This window comes from Notamacropus eugenii, chromosome 1, assembly GCF_028372415.1.
Source record: "Notamacropus eugenii isolate mMacEug1 chromosome 1, mMacEug1.pri_v2, whole genome shotgun sequence".
Taxonomy (NCBI): domain Eukaryota; kingdom Metazoa; phylum Chordata; class Mammalia; order Diprotodontia; family Macropodidae; genus Notamacropus; species Notamacropus eugenii.
This window is the reverse complement of record NC_092872.1, coordinates 81649775-81665223: the sequence shown is the minus strand read 5'-3', so window position 1 is coordinate 81665223 and position 15449 is coordinate 81649775. Positions and strand designations below refer to the sequence as shown.

The following is a 15449-nucleotide window of genomic DNA, read 5'->3' as shown; positions in this document are numbered from 1 at the left end:
TTTTTCACAACCTTTCCAATCTTCTTCCACCTTACTTACCACATACTCTGCAATCCAGTGACATGGCCACCAGGCTGTTCCTTGAACAACACACTCCCTTATCTCCAGATACCAAATCACTTTTCACAGATGGTTCAAGGTCTCTCTTATCTCTGCCTCCTGGCTTCCTTCGAGTTCAGCTAAAGTTCCACCTTTTGCAAGAAGCCTTTCCCAGTCCTCCTTAACTGAACCCATCTCCAATTTATCCTGTTTTTACATAGCTGTCTGCATGTTGTCATCCCCATTAGACCATAAACTCTCTGAGGGAAGGGACTGTTTTGGTATCCCCAGCACTCAGAACAATGCCTGGCACGTAGTAATTGTTTAAAAAACACTTACTGACTGGCTGGCTAATTTTTGCCTTTCTGTACCCAAAGTCCAAGACCCAGTTTAAATGACCTTTCCACGGTCACATGGTAAGGCACAGTAAGAATCTGAACCCAGATCTTTCTGATTCCAAGGCCAGCCAGGATGCATCTCAGACTTAAAACTACCACTATGTCGATGAAAAAGTACATAAAATTGTGTCTAAATCATTGAGCTTGTTTTATATAATCTGAAAGGAAATTTCTCTACCATACAGAACTGATATGCTCGCATGAAACAGATACAGACAGAAAGTATTACATCTCAGGACTTTTTTTTTTTTTTAAAGCCTTGGAAAGGACAATCCAGCAGCAGAACACTGCTATGTTATTACTCTGTAGTATTCTAGAGAAACAATAGGAAGCTTTTTTATAACCAAGTAAACAGCATCCTCGCCTCTTGAATAAGATCACTGGAATCAGAAAGAGCATCTACAGCTTTTTAAAAAGTGATTTTTTTTCTCAAAATAAGAAGCCTATATTTCATATACATTATTAATTCTTGAGAAGAGTGCAATGCAATGAAGATATAAGTATTACATGGAAGTACAATAAGCAAAAAAAAAAAGCAGAGAGAGCAAAGTAAAGAGACACAAAATTACACAGCTATTTATTCTCCCTTCTCTGCTGTGTCTGGATGAAAAAAGTTAATTCAGAGGTAAATGGAATGTATTCAGTTAGTTCCAGTTCTTGAAAAAAAACTGATCACTAACCAAAAACTGCACTTTCTCTATTCATTCTACTTAACATAAAATTGAGGGGGAGAGAAAACCTCAGAGATCACTTAATTCAACCAGCTTCAGATGACAAATGAAGAAACTGAGGCCCCCAAGAGATTACACACCCAATCAGAGGTAGATCCAGGACCAAAACTCTCTCCTCTCACAGCCTTGTGAGCAAAGTACTCGGCAAATGTTAAAGGATCACATAAATGGATCTCTGAGCTCCCGGTCTCCTGTTCTTTTCACCAAAATACCATTCACATAATAAATTGTATATTGAGCAAACTAGGTATTGTTCCTTGATTTTATATTCTGATACATTAGAAAGTATAATACAACAAAAGCCACAAATTAGTTAAGATGAATACATACAAAAAGAGCCTTAGGTATTCTCAAGAGTGAGAAGGTGAAATCCCTATGACTATCATCATAACTCAGAGTTATTTCACAGTTCAGAACAGCTAGTATTTTTTGACCATTAGGTAACTTTAATCAATAACTTTAGCCAAAGTGTGTTCTCTTTCCTTTTTTCATAATTAATTAATTTGTTTTCAGTTTTCAACAATCATTTCCATAAGTTTTAAATTTTCTCCCTCCTTCTACCCTCTCCCCATGTTCTCTAAGGGTACAGAATATCATTAATCAAATATTAATTATGGGCCTGCCAATGGCTGACCAGTTCAAACCTAATTAAATAAGCACTTTATTTCTTACCATAAATCATAAAAAAAAAAAAAGTGTAAGATTGAAAGACAGACAAAAGGGAATGGGTAATGGTCAAGTAGACAATACCAAAGTGAGGAAATGATTTGTTAAAAAACAGATGTCCCAGAGTTAAGAAGAATGGTTTTTTCATCCTATCTTTACTGATACATTTTGGTTTTGGATCACATTCATTTCCCTCCTTGTGCCCCTACCCAGTTCAGCTTTCCTTATAATGAAGAAAGAAAAAAAGCTCAGTAAAAAAAAGTTCAACTGTATTTGGCAGTATTTGACTCTAGTCAATATCCACAGTATCCCATTTCTGCTTAGGTGTGTTAGGGCTTGTTCTGACTCCTGACCCATCTCGCTGATGCAAGATACCACAATGTATGAAACATGAATGACAAGCCCTGGGAATGTTCATCTGGTTGCTGTTCTCTATGACATACTTCAGAACTTAGAGACTGGCACATGAGTTGAATTAAAAATTCAGACCATGAACACACTTTTGTTCTTTGTATGAGCTCATGACCATCTGTGCAAGGGACAAGTTTCTCAGTAACTGAAGCCAGGGCCAAGTAGTCAAGAGCAAGATCCTACTAACATGAAAAGTCCCCAAAGGCAATTTCTCTCTCCATTTTCTGTCTTTGTCCCTTCAATCAACTGCAGCACTAAAAATAATCCCAAAGCACAGGTTTGGAAGCAGAAGTAACGTAACTACAACATTTTGTTTATCCACAAATCACCTTCCCTACAGTCTTCCCAAAGTGAAGATGGCGTCCTAAATGTACATCAGATATAGGACTTTTCCTATATAAAAAGGGGCATACTGAGAAGCCATCTTTGGAAATGAAGCCACATGTACCACTTCTGACAGAGGTACAGAGCATCACCCTATTGCTTTTTTGTTCAGTCATTTTCCAGTTGTGTCCGACTCTTTGTGACTCCGCCTTAGACCTCAGTCAGGTACATACAATTATCTTTTTTAAAATCCCACTTGGACACATAAGTCTGCATTGATTTTTCTCCTTTTTCCTTCCCTAGTGTGAATGTTTAATTACCTTAATAACACATTTAAAGAGGTCTTTACTGCCAAATATAAGAATTAAAATGGATAGGGGAAAACTGATCAAAAGAAGTAGGGGAATAGGAAATAGTACTTCTAGATCTCAAAATATGTTATAAAACAAGAGCTATTTTTAAAAAATACTATCTGGAATTGGTTAAAAAAAGACATATAGAACAGACTAAACAAGGGAGAATAAGAAACATTAGAACTCAATAAACCAGTGTTTGAAAAAGTGGAAAATATAAATAAAGGAAAAAACTACTTATGTGATTAAAAAAAAACTGCTGGGAAGACTGTAAAATGATCCCATTCTATTCCACCTTCTCTGGCAGACTGCCCCCTTATTAATCTACAATGGGCTCCTTTCCTATTGCCAACAAACACGTCTCCTCCATTCTCAAAAAAGTTCTTACATGGTCCATCCTATCTTGATACCTGCCAGTTATTATCCCACATCTCCCTTTTAGGTCTAAACCCACTGGGAAGGCCATCCACAATAGATACCTCCACTTCCTTTCTCTTCACTCTTCTTACCTCTACAATCTTGTTTCTGACCTCATTATTCAACTGAAATTGTTCTCTACAAAACTACTAATGGGCCTCCCTTTCCAATTCTCATAGTTCTTGACTCCTCTGCAGCATCTGACAGTCAATCTCCCTCTTCTCCTTGACAGTCTTCTCTATAGGTTTTCATGACTCTTCTTGGTTCTCCACCTACCTGTCTGACTGCTTTTTTTCTATCTCCTTTGCTCCACATCATCACCACTAACCATGGAGGTTCCCTAAGGGTCTATCCTAGCCCCTATTCTTTTCTTCTTCTATACTCTTTCTCTTGGTGATCTCATCAGCTCCCATGGTTTCAATTATCATCACTAGGCAGATGATTCCCAGATCTACTTGTCCAGCCCTAAATTCTCTTCTGTCTCACATCTTCACTTGCCTTTTAGGATCTCTTGAAAAAAGAAGTTCTGTGGATCTCCTGTAGTCCAAAACTGAATTCATTTTCTTTCCCCCTCAAACCTCCCCCCCCCTTTTTAACATCTCTATTACTGTTGAGGGTACCACTATCTTCCCAGTCACTCAAGGTTCAGAACCTTGGGCACCATTTTCTGCTTTCTCTCTATTATCAAATCTTGTTATTTCTACCTTTGCAACATCTCATATATAACCCTCTTCTCTCCTTTGACACTATAACCAATCTGGTGCAGGTTCTCATCAACTTATCCCTTGACTATTGCAGTATCTGTTGGTTGGCATCCTGGCCCCAAGTCTCTCCCTGCTCCACTTCATCCTCTCGTAAGCTTTTCAAGAACTTCCTAAAACACAAGACTGACAGTATCACCTTCCCTATTTAGTCCATTCCAGCAGCTCCCCATCACCTGCAGGATCACATAAAATTTTGTTTGGTTTTTAAAGCCTTTCACAAATTGGCCCCTTCCCACCCTTTCAGTCTTCTTACACCCTACTTGTCTCCAAATACTCTGCAATCCACTGACACTGGCCTGCAAGCTGTTCCCTTGAACAAGATACTCAATCGTTCCCAGACTTCAAGCATCTTCACTCGCCTATGTCTAGGAACACTCTCTGTCATCTCCTCTTCCTCAATTCACTGGCTTCCTTCCAGCTAATGTCCCATCTTCTGCAAAAAGCCTTTCCCAGTTCTTAACTAAGACTTCCCCAATTTAATCAGTATATATTTTGTTTGTACATAACTGTTTGTATGCTGTCTCTCCCATTGGACCATGAGCTCCTTGGTGAAAGGGACTATATTTCTGGTCTTTCTTGGTATCCTCAGCACTTAGCACAATGATTGGCACATAGGAGGCATTTAACAAATGCTGGCCGATTCAACTTGACTTTCACTTCACATATCTTGTAAAGAGAACAGAAGATGAAAATAACCAGTGTTGGAGAAGTTGTGGCAAGTCAGGCATGGTCATCTACTACTAAAATTTAGTATAACCATTTAGAAAATAATTTGAAATTATGCTTAAAAAAAGGCACTGAAATATTCACACCCTCTAACCCAGAGATCCCACTGCTATACACACACACACACACACACACACACACACACACACACTCCAAGTTCAAAGACAAAAGGTCTCATATTCATCAAAATGCTCACAAGAGCGCTTTCTGTGATAGCAAAAGAGATGTCCTTTCACTGAGGAATAGTTAAACAAATCACGGTACATGAATGTAATGGAAATGATAGAGCTGGGGGAACATAACAGATACAGAAGTATGGAAAGGCTTACATGAAGTGAGGTAAGTGAAGCAAGAAGAATAGAAAAATTAGATTCAAAAACTGAAATCGAATGTTGTATCATTACAGTGATTGTGTTTGGTCCACAAAAAGATTTCAGAAAATATATTTCTCTGCCTTCTTTGCAGAGGTAGGTGAATACAGGTATAGATTCCTGACAGTATACATCAGACTCAGTTGATTATAGGTTTGTTCTACTGAACTATTTAAAATCTTTATTTAGGATTGGTGGGGAGGGGAGTGGAAAAAGATGTGTGATAAAACTAAAGTGTGCTTTATCTATATTAGCTAAATTGATCCTCAAAATAACACTGTGAAATTGGTGCTACTATTGTCACTCCCATTTTACAGATACTGTAAACTAAGGTGAAAGAGATAAAGTGACTTGCTCAGTGTAACCCAGTTATTAGGTGCCTGAAACAGGATACTAACTCAGGATAGTAACTAGAAATGATTACAAGTCTAGCATTCTATTTTATAGGTAACAGAGCTGCCTTGTAAAAACCAAGGATATCAATAAAGTAAGATTTTTTTTTTAACAGTTACTTTGTGCCATGCCACTCAGGTATTTGTATATTGTATTTTAGAATGGACATTGACAAAATGGATCACATCTAGAAGGGCAACCAAGATGGCAGAAAGACCGGAGACCACATCAGAAAAGGACTAATTGGAAATTTAGGCTCTTTAGCCTGGAGAAGAGCAGACTTATTTGGTGGGGGAGAAAATGTCAAATTCATATATTTGAAGGACTGTCCATGAGAGGAAGGGAAGGGAAGGAAAGAAAGGGAATAAGCATTTACAGAGTATCTACTATATGCCCAAGTGCTTTACACATATTATCTCATTTGACCCCTACAATAAACCTTCAAGGCAGGTCTTGTTATTTTTCCCATTTTATAATTGAGGAAACTGGGGCAAACAGAAGTTAAGTGGTTAAAGTGACTTGCCCAGCATCACATAGCTAGTAAGAGTCTGAGACCAGATTTCAACTCTGGTCTTAACTGACTCCAGGTCCAGTGCTGCACTACCTAGCAGGAATGAAAAAAGGATGAGAATTGAATTAGAAAAACAGTTGGATTTAACTGTGAAGTAAGGAAAACTTTTATCATGTGATCTAAAAACAGAATGGTTCCCTACAGAAGGGAGGTCTTAAGTGGTAGTTGAGGGATATTGTTGGAGTTGAAGGACCTGGATCTGAATGCCCACCCTGCTACTCATTATCTGTGTGACCTTGGGAAAAATCTCTTTGGCTTCAGTTAGTTCACCTAAAAAATAAGTGGGTCTGACTACATATATGACCTGAGACACAATGTCACAGAGGATAAAATGCTGGGTTTAGAAATCAAAGAATTTGAGTTCCTTTGTCCCCTATCAACTTTGTAACTTTGAGTAATAATTCACTGTCTCAGTTTCCTCATTTGTAAAACTCTAATTCCATGATCCTATGAAAGACTTGCCCCACACTGGTTGTTCTTCCAGTTTCCTGTTTTTTTGTCTACTCTTGCTTCCTTCCTTTTTCCCTTTCCTCCTCTCCCAACTTCTAAATTCTAGCTCATCTTTCATGGTCCAGTTCAATTTCTACTTTCTCTATCAGTCCTTCTTCAATTGCTTCTTTCCCATCTGTGAACTCCAATAACACTTTACTATTTATAGCAGTATTTTCCAAACTATGTTCCATGGAAGTAGTGTTCCATAAAACATTAACAAGGTTGCCAGAAAATGTCAATACCAGTAATGTTTCTCTTCTAAAATATTATATATGAAAATATCTCTGCCAAAATAGTGTGTGCAAATGTGTATGTATATGCTTAATTTTTGCCTTTCCTTATAGCCCTAGTGCTTAGCATGCTGCTTAGCACATAATAAGCACTTAAAAATCCTTGTTGACAAAAAAAAGTAAAAATAAATTTTTAAAAATCCTTGTTAACTTGTAAGATGAAGCAAAATTTTTCAACTCCATTCCCCTTTAAGGGTATTCCATCTCTCTAAACTACACAGGCCAGAATTTATGGGTTCAAACCAAACAACTTCTATGGCCAAATTAGTTTAGGAAATTGGTCTACATCACTTAGACTGGTACTCACTACCTTACATGGTTACCTGTTTCATGTGTACACATCATATCTCTCCAGGAAGATTATAAATTCCTTGCAGGTCAGGACCTTGTGTTTCATTTGTCTTACATCCCAGTAGAGGCAAACATACTGCTACACACCTTGTAGGGCTTAATAACTACATAATGAATACGGTATAGGAACACTAAAGCAAGTCCTTCCTATCTTTTCTTGAGAGGTAATGAGGAGTTGAGGACAGAGGTAATCTGGAAGCCCTAGGTTCAAGTCCCAATCCTGACCTCTAACTAGTTGTGTGGCCATGAGCAAATTACTTTCCTACATCGGGCCTTACTACTTTAATCTGTGAATGGGGCCTTTTTCTGGCACTCACATTTCTGTGATGCTATGAAGGACAAGAGAAATAACGCAATAACATCCGCCGTTAACCCCTCACCTCTGCCCATTTCATTAAATTCTCTCAACTCCTGTTCAGTTCTTCAAAAATCTAAGAAGTGTGATCTGTAGCATTGGTATTCCACACATCATTAGTAGCAATTAATGAAAATACTGGTCACTCATCAATTGCTTGGAAATTTTATGCAGGTTAAAAACAAATGAGTAGGGGAAAGATGTCAATTTGTTTAAATTAACTGAATACCTATACTAAAGTTATTGGATGTTCCTTCTCAGGAAGATTCTCCTCTTGGCTTCCTACTGCAAAGGAGGGTGCAGTTAAAATTTAACCAGCTCAAATAAGGAATGAATGACTTTACCAGTCCTACTGTTTTCACCTTTCTTCTTTCTCTTCCCCAATATACACACTCTTTCATTACAGAGTATGGATCCAGAGACAGCACAGAGGGAGAACACTAGCAATGGAGTTGGACTCGAATCCCAGCTCTGTGGACGACCTAACCTGTGTGACTGTAGGGAGGTAGCACCTCAGGTGAGATCTCTGAGGATGCGCCCTTCTCCCTACTTGCCTCTTTCTCAAATAAATGGAAGATATTCTGTAAAGAACACAGTTACAATTCATTGAAGGGAGCCCTTCTGCAGCTGGATGACTGCTACTGCTTAAGTACATGTAATAGAACACTATGATGTTTAAGTTGGTAATATTTCATATGATATTAAAGATTTATAGAATGTCTATGATGTGCAAGCTACTGGAAATATAACAGAAAGGTGGAAAATCCAACCCCTGACTTCAGAGAAGGAAAAAAGGGACATATCTATTAAAAGAAGAATCTCAATACAAGATAGCAGTTGGAAAGTAAGAGCTGACAACGGACAAAAAGTGCCACAGAACACTAAGTACTGTTTATAGGGGAAAAGGACAATCAACTTGATCAGCTCAGCATGTAAAAGAGGGATAAAAGGAAAACTGCTTTGTTCAGGTCTCCTGGCCTGAGAAATTCAAAAGAAAATCTTCAGAAGTCGGAGGATGGTGAGAATGCAGAGACTTTTCTCTGCTCCTACTCTTAAAAACCACTTTTAAGGTTTTGTTAAAATGTAAATAGAAAACAAAATATTTCTTTGCCTAATAAATCAGGGGTGAAGATAACATGTTTATATAAAAGGCTGGCCAAATGCTACATAGGAGCCACGGCTCAGATGTCACATATGCCTCTTTTCTCTTCCAACACTTCCTTTCCTCTTTTCAATTCTTTTTCTCACCCTTCCTTACTGATTTTCCTTCTCCACCTCTGGAAACCCATTCCTTAAGTGAACCATTGGCACTCCACCACAGGAAGGTACCACATCATTATTAGGTCTAGTAAAGCACTGTTAACTCCATTTTAATAGAAACTGAGGGCACTTAAAGCTAATTAAATCTCACAAACACAAAGAAAGGGGCTCCTCCTTAACCTAGCTTATCCAATGAAATAAGACAAGTAAAGAGGGTGGCAAACCCGAAAGGGCCGGATAAATGTTACTTTCTAATTATTACTGTTATTATATTGGTAAAGTTTCCTTTATAATTCACTTGCCCATCTGCAAGTAATCCTACAGTAGCTCACAATCATGGGTCTTCCCAAAGGGACAAAAAAGGAACTCATAGCTGAGATTTAGTTTCCTTTCTAAATAAAAGAAGTCAAGATTTCCAGTGTCACCAAATAGTTGCTTAAAATGATTAGCTCACTTTTACTCAAAACCTTTTTTAAATTTTTAAACAGAAAAGCAAGTTAACCCTGGTAGAAATATTACCATCTTCCTCCAAAATAATTAAAAGCTTTTTATGAAATTAAGTTTTCAACGCTATTCCCACTTCCAAATCTACTGGGTAGTTTTTCACCCAAGAACTAGGAACTTACATTTAACTTCTTTCAGAAACTCCTAAGTACTAAGTACATCTTGCCCTGACAAGTGAGTTAAGCTGGATCTAAAGGACAAAAAGATTAAAATCAACCAGCAAGCATTTATTAACTGCCTACTTTATGCTAAGGGGTATATGAGGTCTTCAGGAGAACTAACAGCCCTGGTAGGAGGTCTTGCCAAGTCCTTTTCAGGGCTCATCTACCTTAAGAATTCACCCAGTTCCCATCAGTGGCCGTAAGAAGCTGTACCACGTGCAGTAGCCAAACCCTGGTAAACTGTTTCAGCAGATGGGCTAAACTAGGTTGAAGGGAACTGACAGGCCCCAACTCACTGATAGGTTTGGGGTCTATCTACCCCAATCATGTGAAGACTTTCCCCAGTGGAATGAGATGAGAACAGGTAAGAACAATTTGTTCCCTTAGCCATAAAGGATGATGAAGCAAGCTCTATGGTGTGCTCAGAGCTTGGTCAGACACAGAAGATGCCAAGGTAATACACTGCATCCTGGGACACTGCCATTCATCTTGACTTGTGTCCAGCCACTGGCCTTGGATGACTCAAGAAAAGAGAGTGAGGCTGATGACTTGGTACAACTCTGCCTCACTTAAATCTGATTTCATACACAAGTCAAGACATCACCCATGATGTCACTGGTTCTCTTTGAAAACAAAGGACAAACAACTTTGTGCTATGTGCTGGGGACAAAAACCAAACAGTTCTTACCTTCCAAGGCGTATACATTTTATGGAGGAAACAACATGTATACATACAAGTCAAAACAAAATGTGTGCAAAGAGGATACGAAGTAAACAGTCAAGGGACAAGCAGTCCTCCTTCCAGGGAACCGCCTCTATGTAAGAAGACTTTCAGTGTGAGACAGCACTTGAACTAAGCATTGAAGGAAGTGAGAGGTCTAATAAGTAGATGTGCAGGAATAAGTACATTCCAGGCACTGGGAGTTGGGGGAACAGGTGGTGAAAAGGCATAGAGTACAGATGTATTGTTAGATACAAAGAACTAAGTAAGCCAGTATGGTTCGTGAAGAGGAGTGATGCGTAATAAGCCTGGAAATGTAGTCAGACTTCAACTGCCAAACAGAGAAGTTTGTACGTACCCTAAAGGTAAGTGTAGGTACCATTAGGACACAGCAAGAAAAGTGGCCTAAGCTTTAAAAATACCATTTTGGCAACTATGGAGTATCAGAACTCCACAGTGGAACATCTAAGGTAAGGAATAACCTCTAAAATAAGTGTTCAGTATAGAGATCAAAAAAGATCTAGTTCCCAAACAAGTTCTATATGGTACACTTAATAACTTACTGGAAATAACTTACTGTACTTCTCCTTCCCTTGAAAATATCTCTAAAAAGACATTTATTCAATTAAAACATACCAGAACACATGTTTAGATTCACATTACCATCTACCTGGAAATGCCATTCTCCTTTCAGCAAGATCAAAAGGGAGGAAAGGTTAAAGTGACATCATCAAACTAACAATTCCACTTATCTACCCTCAACCAATCTGTATAACCACCACACTGATACAGTACAGGTGAGCATCCATACGTTGTTAAACTTATTATTATTAGAAACAATTCGTATGGCATTGTAGAAACTGGCAGAGCGGGAAGGGCAAACTGTCCTTTAACACCCTGTATTGGGCAATCTGTTCAGGCTTGGTGCCAGTGAGGTCAAGCTCACCAGGGGATCCCTTCAATAGAGCCACCTACCAAAGACTCAGCTTTGCGTTCCTCGTCTAACACCTCGTGAAGGTGGGCAAAGGCGGTGGGCAGCCTATCTCACTGATGAAGAAAAGGTAAGGGGTTCACTAACAGCCTGGGGGAGGCGGGTGCGGGTGAGAAGCCCACGCAGCCGGTAACACGGTGTGTGCAGACAACAAGCCTGTGGCAGGGCCCGGGCACGGCCAGGGGGCCTCCCTCCGCTCCCCCGGCCTCCGCTTCCCCTTGGGCTCCGTCCGACACGAGCTGCCAAGGCGCCCAGCCCGGTGCCACACACGCCGGGTCCCAACGGCGCACTTCACCCCAGTTATACAGAACCCCCAGCCCCCGCACGGGCTTCCGTCCAGTCCGACTCCGGACGCCAAGCCAGGGGAGCCTTTCACACCCCCCCCGAAGCCCAGCCTCGACTTCCCCCCCGGCCCCGGGGCCCCGAGATGCCCTTCTGCGGGGGCTCGGAGCTCCCGGGGCCGCAGCCCTCCTTGGCCCGGCCTGGCCGGAGCTCGCTTCCGCACCTTGCCCGCCCCGCCCCGCCGAGTCGGGCACCTTCTGGACCGCGCTTCCTCCTCCCCGGGGCCCGCCCGGTCCCCGCCGCATCCCGCCCCCGCGGCTCTGCGGCGGCCCCCTCCCCCACCGGGCCTGATCCCCGGAAGGGAGATCCCCCGCCCCCCAGGCCCCGCCGCCGAACGGCCGGGACGGGCCGTGACCCGGCTCCCTCCTTCTTCTGTCCCCTCTCACTCCTCCCGCCCCGCTCGCTCCGGCCCGCGGGGTCTCCCAGGGGACACCCGGGGAGGGGTCCGAGTCACTGACACGGACGGGGACGCGGCCGCCGGGCAGGAGCCGGGAGAGGGGACGAGGGTCCGACCCAAGGTCTCAATCGAGGCGGCGCCGGAGCGAGTTAGCGGCTCACCGTTCTGCTGTCCGCTGGCGTCGCCGCCTCGCCGGAGCTGCCGGAAGTGGCCACGCAACACGGCTGGGGGCGGAGCTCCGGGCCCCTGCTTAATTATTCATGGAGGGGAGGCGCTAACGGCTCCTCCCAGCTCGCCGCGGGGCGGGCCGCCGGCGGCCGGCTCCGCGCAAATCCTTCCAATCTGGGCTGTGGCCGGAGGACCAAGCGGGACCGGGGCCAGGCTAAGACAGACGGGTCTGGACCTTCCAGTTGTTTCAGCATCCGACCCCTCGACAAAGTCCCCTTTACTTAAATGTCCTTCACGCGGACCCGCACCCCCAGCCCACGAGAAGCGCGCGGGAGACGCTCTAGTGTGACAAAGTGACAACGGATATGCTTACAGCGCCCTGCTCTAAAGCGCGTAGGAGCCGTGCCGAGTAGATGCGGGCAGGACTGTCTTTAGGGCTTGTTTCTCCTTGACCTCGTGCTCGTTGGTGACTTGGCTTTGCCTGCTTCTAGCACTCATGCCTCGTCTGAGAAGACCAAGGAGGAAGTTCTTTTCCCTTTCTGAGTCTCCGTCATGTTTTTGGCCCGTCACATACGAACTTGCCTTGCTCCTTGTGAGTGTCCCATGTCTCCAGAACGCACAGCCATGGCAGATGCTCAGGAAATGCTTTTAGTGATTGCCATTGCGTCGCATTTCCCCTGACTTGTAACGCAGGGCTAGTCACATAATAGGTGCGGTCTGACATAGGTAAAAACCTTCCCTTCTCCCAGCCCTATGCCAGTCTCCTTCATTAACCCTGTTAACTGCTTGTCTCTCCTGAAGGGCAACAGGATCAAACGGAGACATGACCTTGCGGTTAGGAAGACCTGGTTGTGCAAGTCCTGGCTGGTTTTATTGGCTAAATTATGTAGTCATGCTTCCCCTCAACTGCACCCAACAAAACAACAGAAAAAACCCTCCTCTCCACCGCTGGAACTTCTCAGTCTAAATAAAAGTAACCAAACTTCCACTCAGGCAACAAGATTGAGCCCAGTAACCTGCACGGCACTAAGAACCATGGAAGCCTTTAGCCAGTGCCCTTTTCAACACTATACCTTGAGCCCTGCACTTGTGGGAGAATGTTCCCCAAATTAGATTCTTGCCCCACAACTCCTCTCTACAAGTTAGAACAGAAACTTCACAAGGAGATAAATGTTGGCACTAAAACTTTCTCTTCATCAACTTGCTTCCAGCCAGAAATTTCACCATTAGAGAGTCATTGCTTTAGATCTACAGACTTAACAGAATTCTGATTCCCCTTTATAATGCACTCTCCCCCCTCCTTTTATTTTAAACTATTGCTATCTAGCTATTATTTAACAAGCAAGTCCTGAAAAGAATGGGAAACAGCTGGGGGCTGAGGAGGGGAAGGAGATGAAAATACTGGAATACCAAGAGGGCAGACTGGAGGTTAGATTTTATCAATTTAGCCTCATCAGAATAGCTTGAGAAAAAGAACACAAAATTTGGACACAGAAGACCTCGGTTCAAAGCCTGGTTTTGCCACTTACAAGTAGAATAACCTTGGGTCAGTTCATCTAAGAACCTCATCTAAGAACGCTCCTACGGAGCGAAGATGGCAGAGTAGAAGCAAGGACCTGCTCCAGCTCTCCCCCAAAGCCCATAAAATAACTGTAAAAAATGACTCTAAACAAATTCTAATGCAGCAGAAGCCACAACATGACAGAGTGAAACACATTTCCAGTCCAAGACAACCTGGAAGGCTGACAGGAAGGCTCTATCGCACCGGGCTTAGAGTGGAGTGCAGCCCAGCATGGGCTGCTCTGGCACCAACGGTACTGGAGCGGCCTTCAGGCTGCTGAATCATGGGCAGCTGCTGTAGTTTACAGACTTCTCAACCCACAAACGCCAAAGACAGCTTCAAAGATCAGTGAGAAAGATCTCTCACCTGAGTGCCAGCCCCAGCCCCAGTTCCAGGGCAACAGTGGCCACTTCTGGAGCTCTCAGCCTACAGATGGTGGGAGAATTAAGAGGCTGATCTGGGGTCCAGGCCTCAGCAGCGGTCCTGGGGTGAGGAGGAGAGTTGGGAGCTGGTGGCAGCTGTGGAGAGGGAATCCTACTTGCAGTTCCAGGGCAAAAAAGAGTGCTTTTGGTTGCTCACAGACCAGAGCACAGGCCAGGACAGGAGTAAACACCTCTCCCTTGATCATGCCACTTTGGAGGAACTGAGAAGTGAACAGCTGCACAAAACCTCTGAAGCCTGGGTTAGTATACCCTCTACTTGATAAAAGACACAAAAGTCAAGTAATTGGCTGGGGAAATGCCCAAAAATGAGGAAAAAAAAAGACTACAGAAGGTTACTTTCAGATGAGGAAGAACAAAGTATGCAACTGGAGGAAGACAGCAAGGTCAAAGTTCCTACATCCAAAGACTCCAAAAAAATATGAAATGTGTCAGGCCATGGAAGAGCTCAAAAAGGATTTTAAAAATCAAGTAAGAGAGGTGGAAGAAAAACTGGGAAGAAAAATGAGAGTGATGCAAGAAAATCATGAAAAACAAGTCAACAGCTTGCTAAAGGAGACCCCCAAAAAATGCTGAAGAAAATAACACCTTTAAAAATAAAACTAACTCGAATGGCAAAAGAGGTCCAGAAAGTCAATGACAAAAATACCTTAAAAAGCAGAATTAATCAAATGGAAAATAGTTCTTCAAAAATTAGAATGGGGCAGATGGAAGCTAATGACTTTATGAGAAATCAAGAAATTATAAAACAAAAACAAAAAAATGAAAAAATAGAAGACAATGTGAAATATCTCATTGGAAAAACAACTGATCTAGAAAATAGATTTAGGAGAGAAAGTTGAAAAATTATTGGTCTACCTGAAAACCAAGATCAAAAAAAGAGCTTAGACATCATCTTCCAAGAAATTATCTAGGAAAATGTCCTGATATTCTAGAACCAGAGGGTAAAATAGAAGTGGAAAGAACTCACTGATCACCTCCTGAAAGAGACCTCAAAAGGAAAACTCTTAGGAATACTGTAGCCAAACTCCAGAGTTCTGAGGTCAAGAAGAAAATATTATAAGCAGCCAGAAAGAAACAATTTAAGTATTGTGGAAATACAATAAGGATAACATAGGATATAGCAGCTTCTACACTAAGGGATCGAAGGGCTTGGACTATGATATTCCAGAGGTCAAAGAAGGTAGGATTAAAACCAAGAATCACCCAGCAAAATTGAGTATAATACTTTAGGGGAAAAAATGGAATTTCA

General features: G+C 42.2%; 1 protein-coding gene across 13 annotated transcripts in view; it reads right to left on the bottom strand.

The window, feature by feature from the left end:
- The window catches only part of HMOX2 (heme oxygenase 2), a 35293-nt gene extending 21604 nt beyond the window's left edge, over positions 1-13689 (bottom strand). For 3 of the 13 annotated variants that reach the window (XM_072607497.1, XM_072607520.1, XM_072607504.1), the window contains exon 1: positions 12190-12491. The gene's annotated coding sequence lies outside the window, so the exon portion shown is untranslated. Of the gene's footprint in view, positions 1-12089 lie in introns of all 13 variants that reach the window. The other 10 variants (XM_072607483.1, XM_072607558.1, XM_072607577.1 and 7 more) reach the window with 8 other exon arrangements.
- Between the last annotated feature and the right edge of the window lie 1760 nt (positions 13690-15449).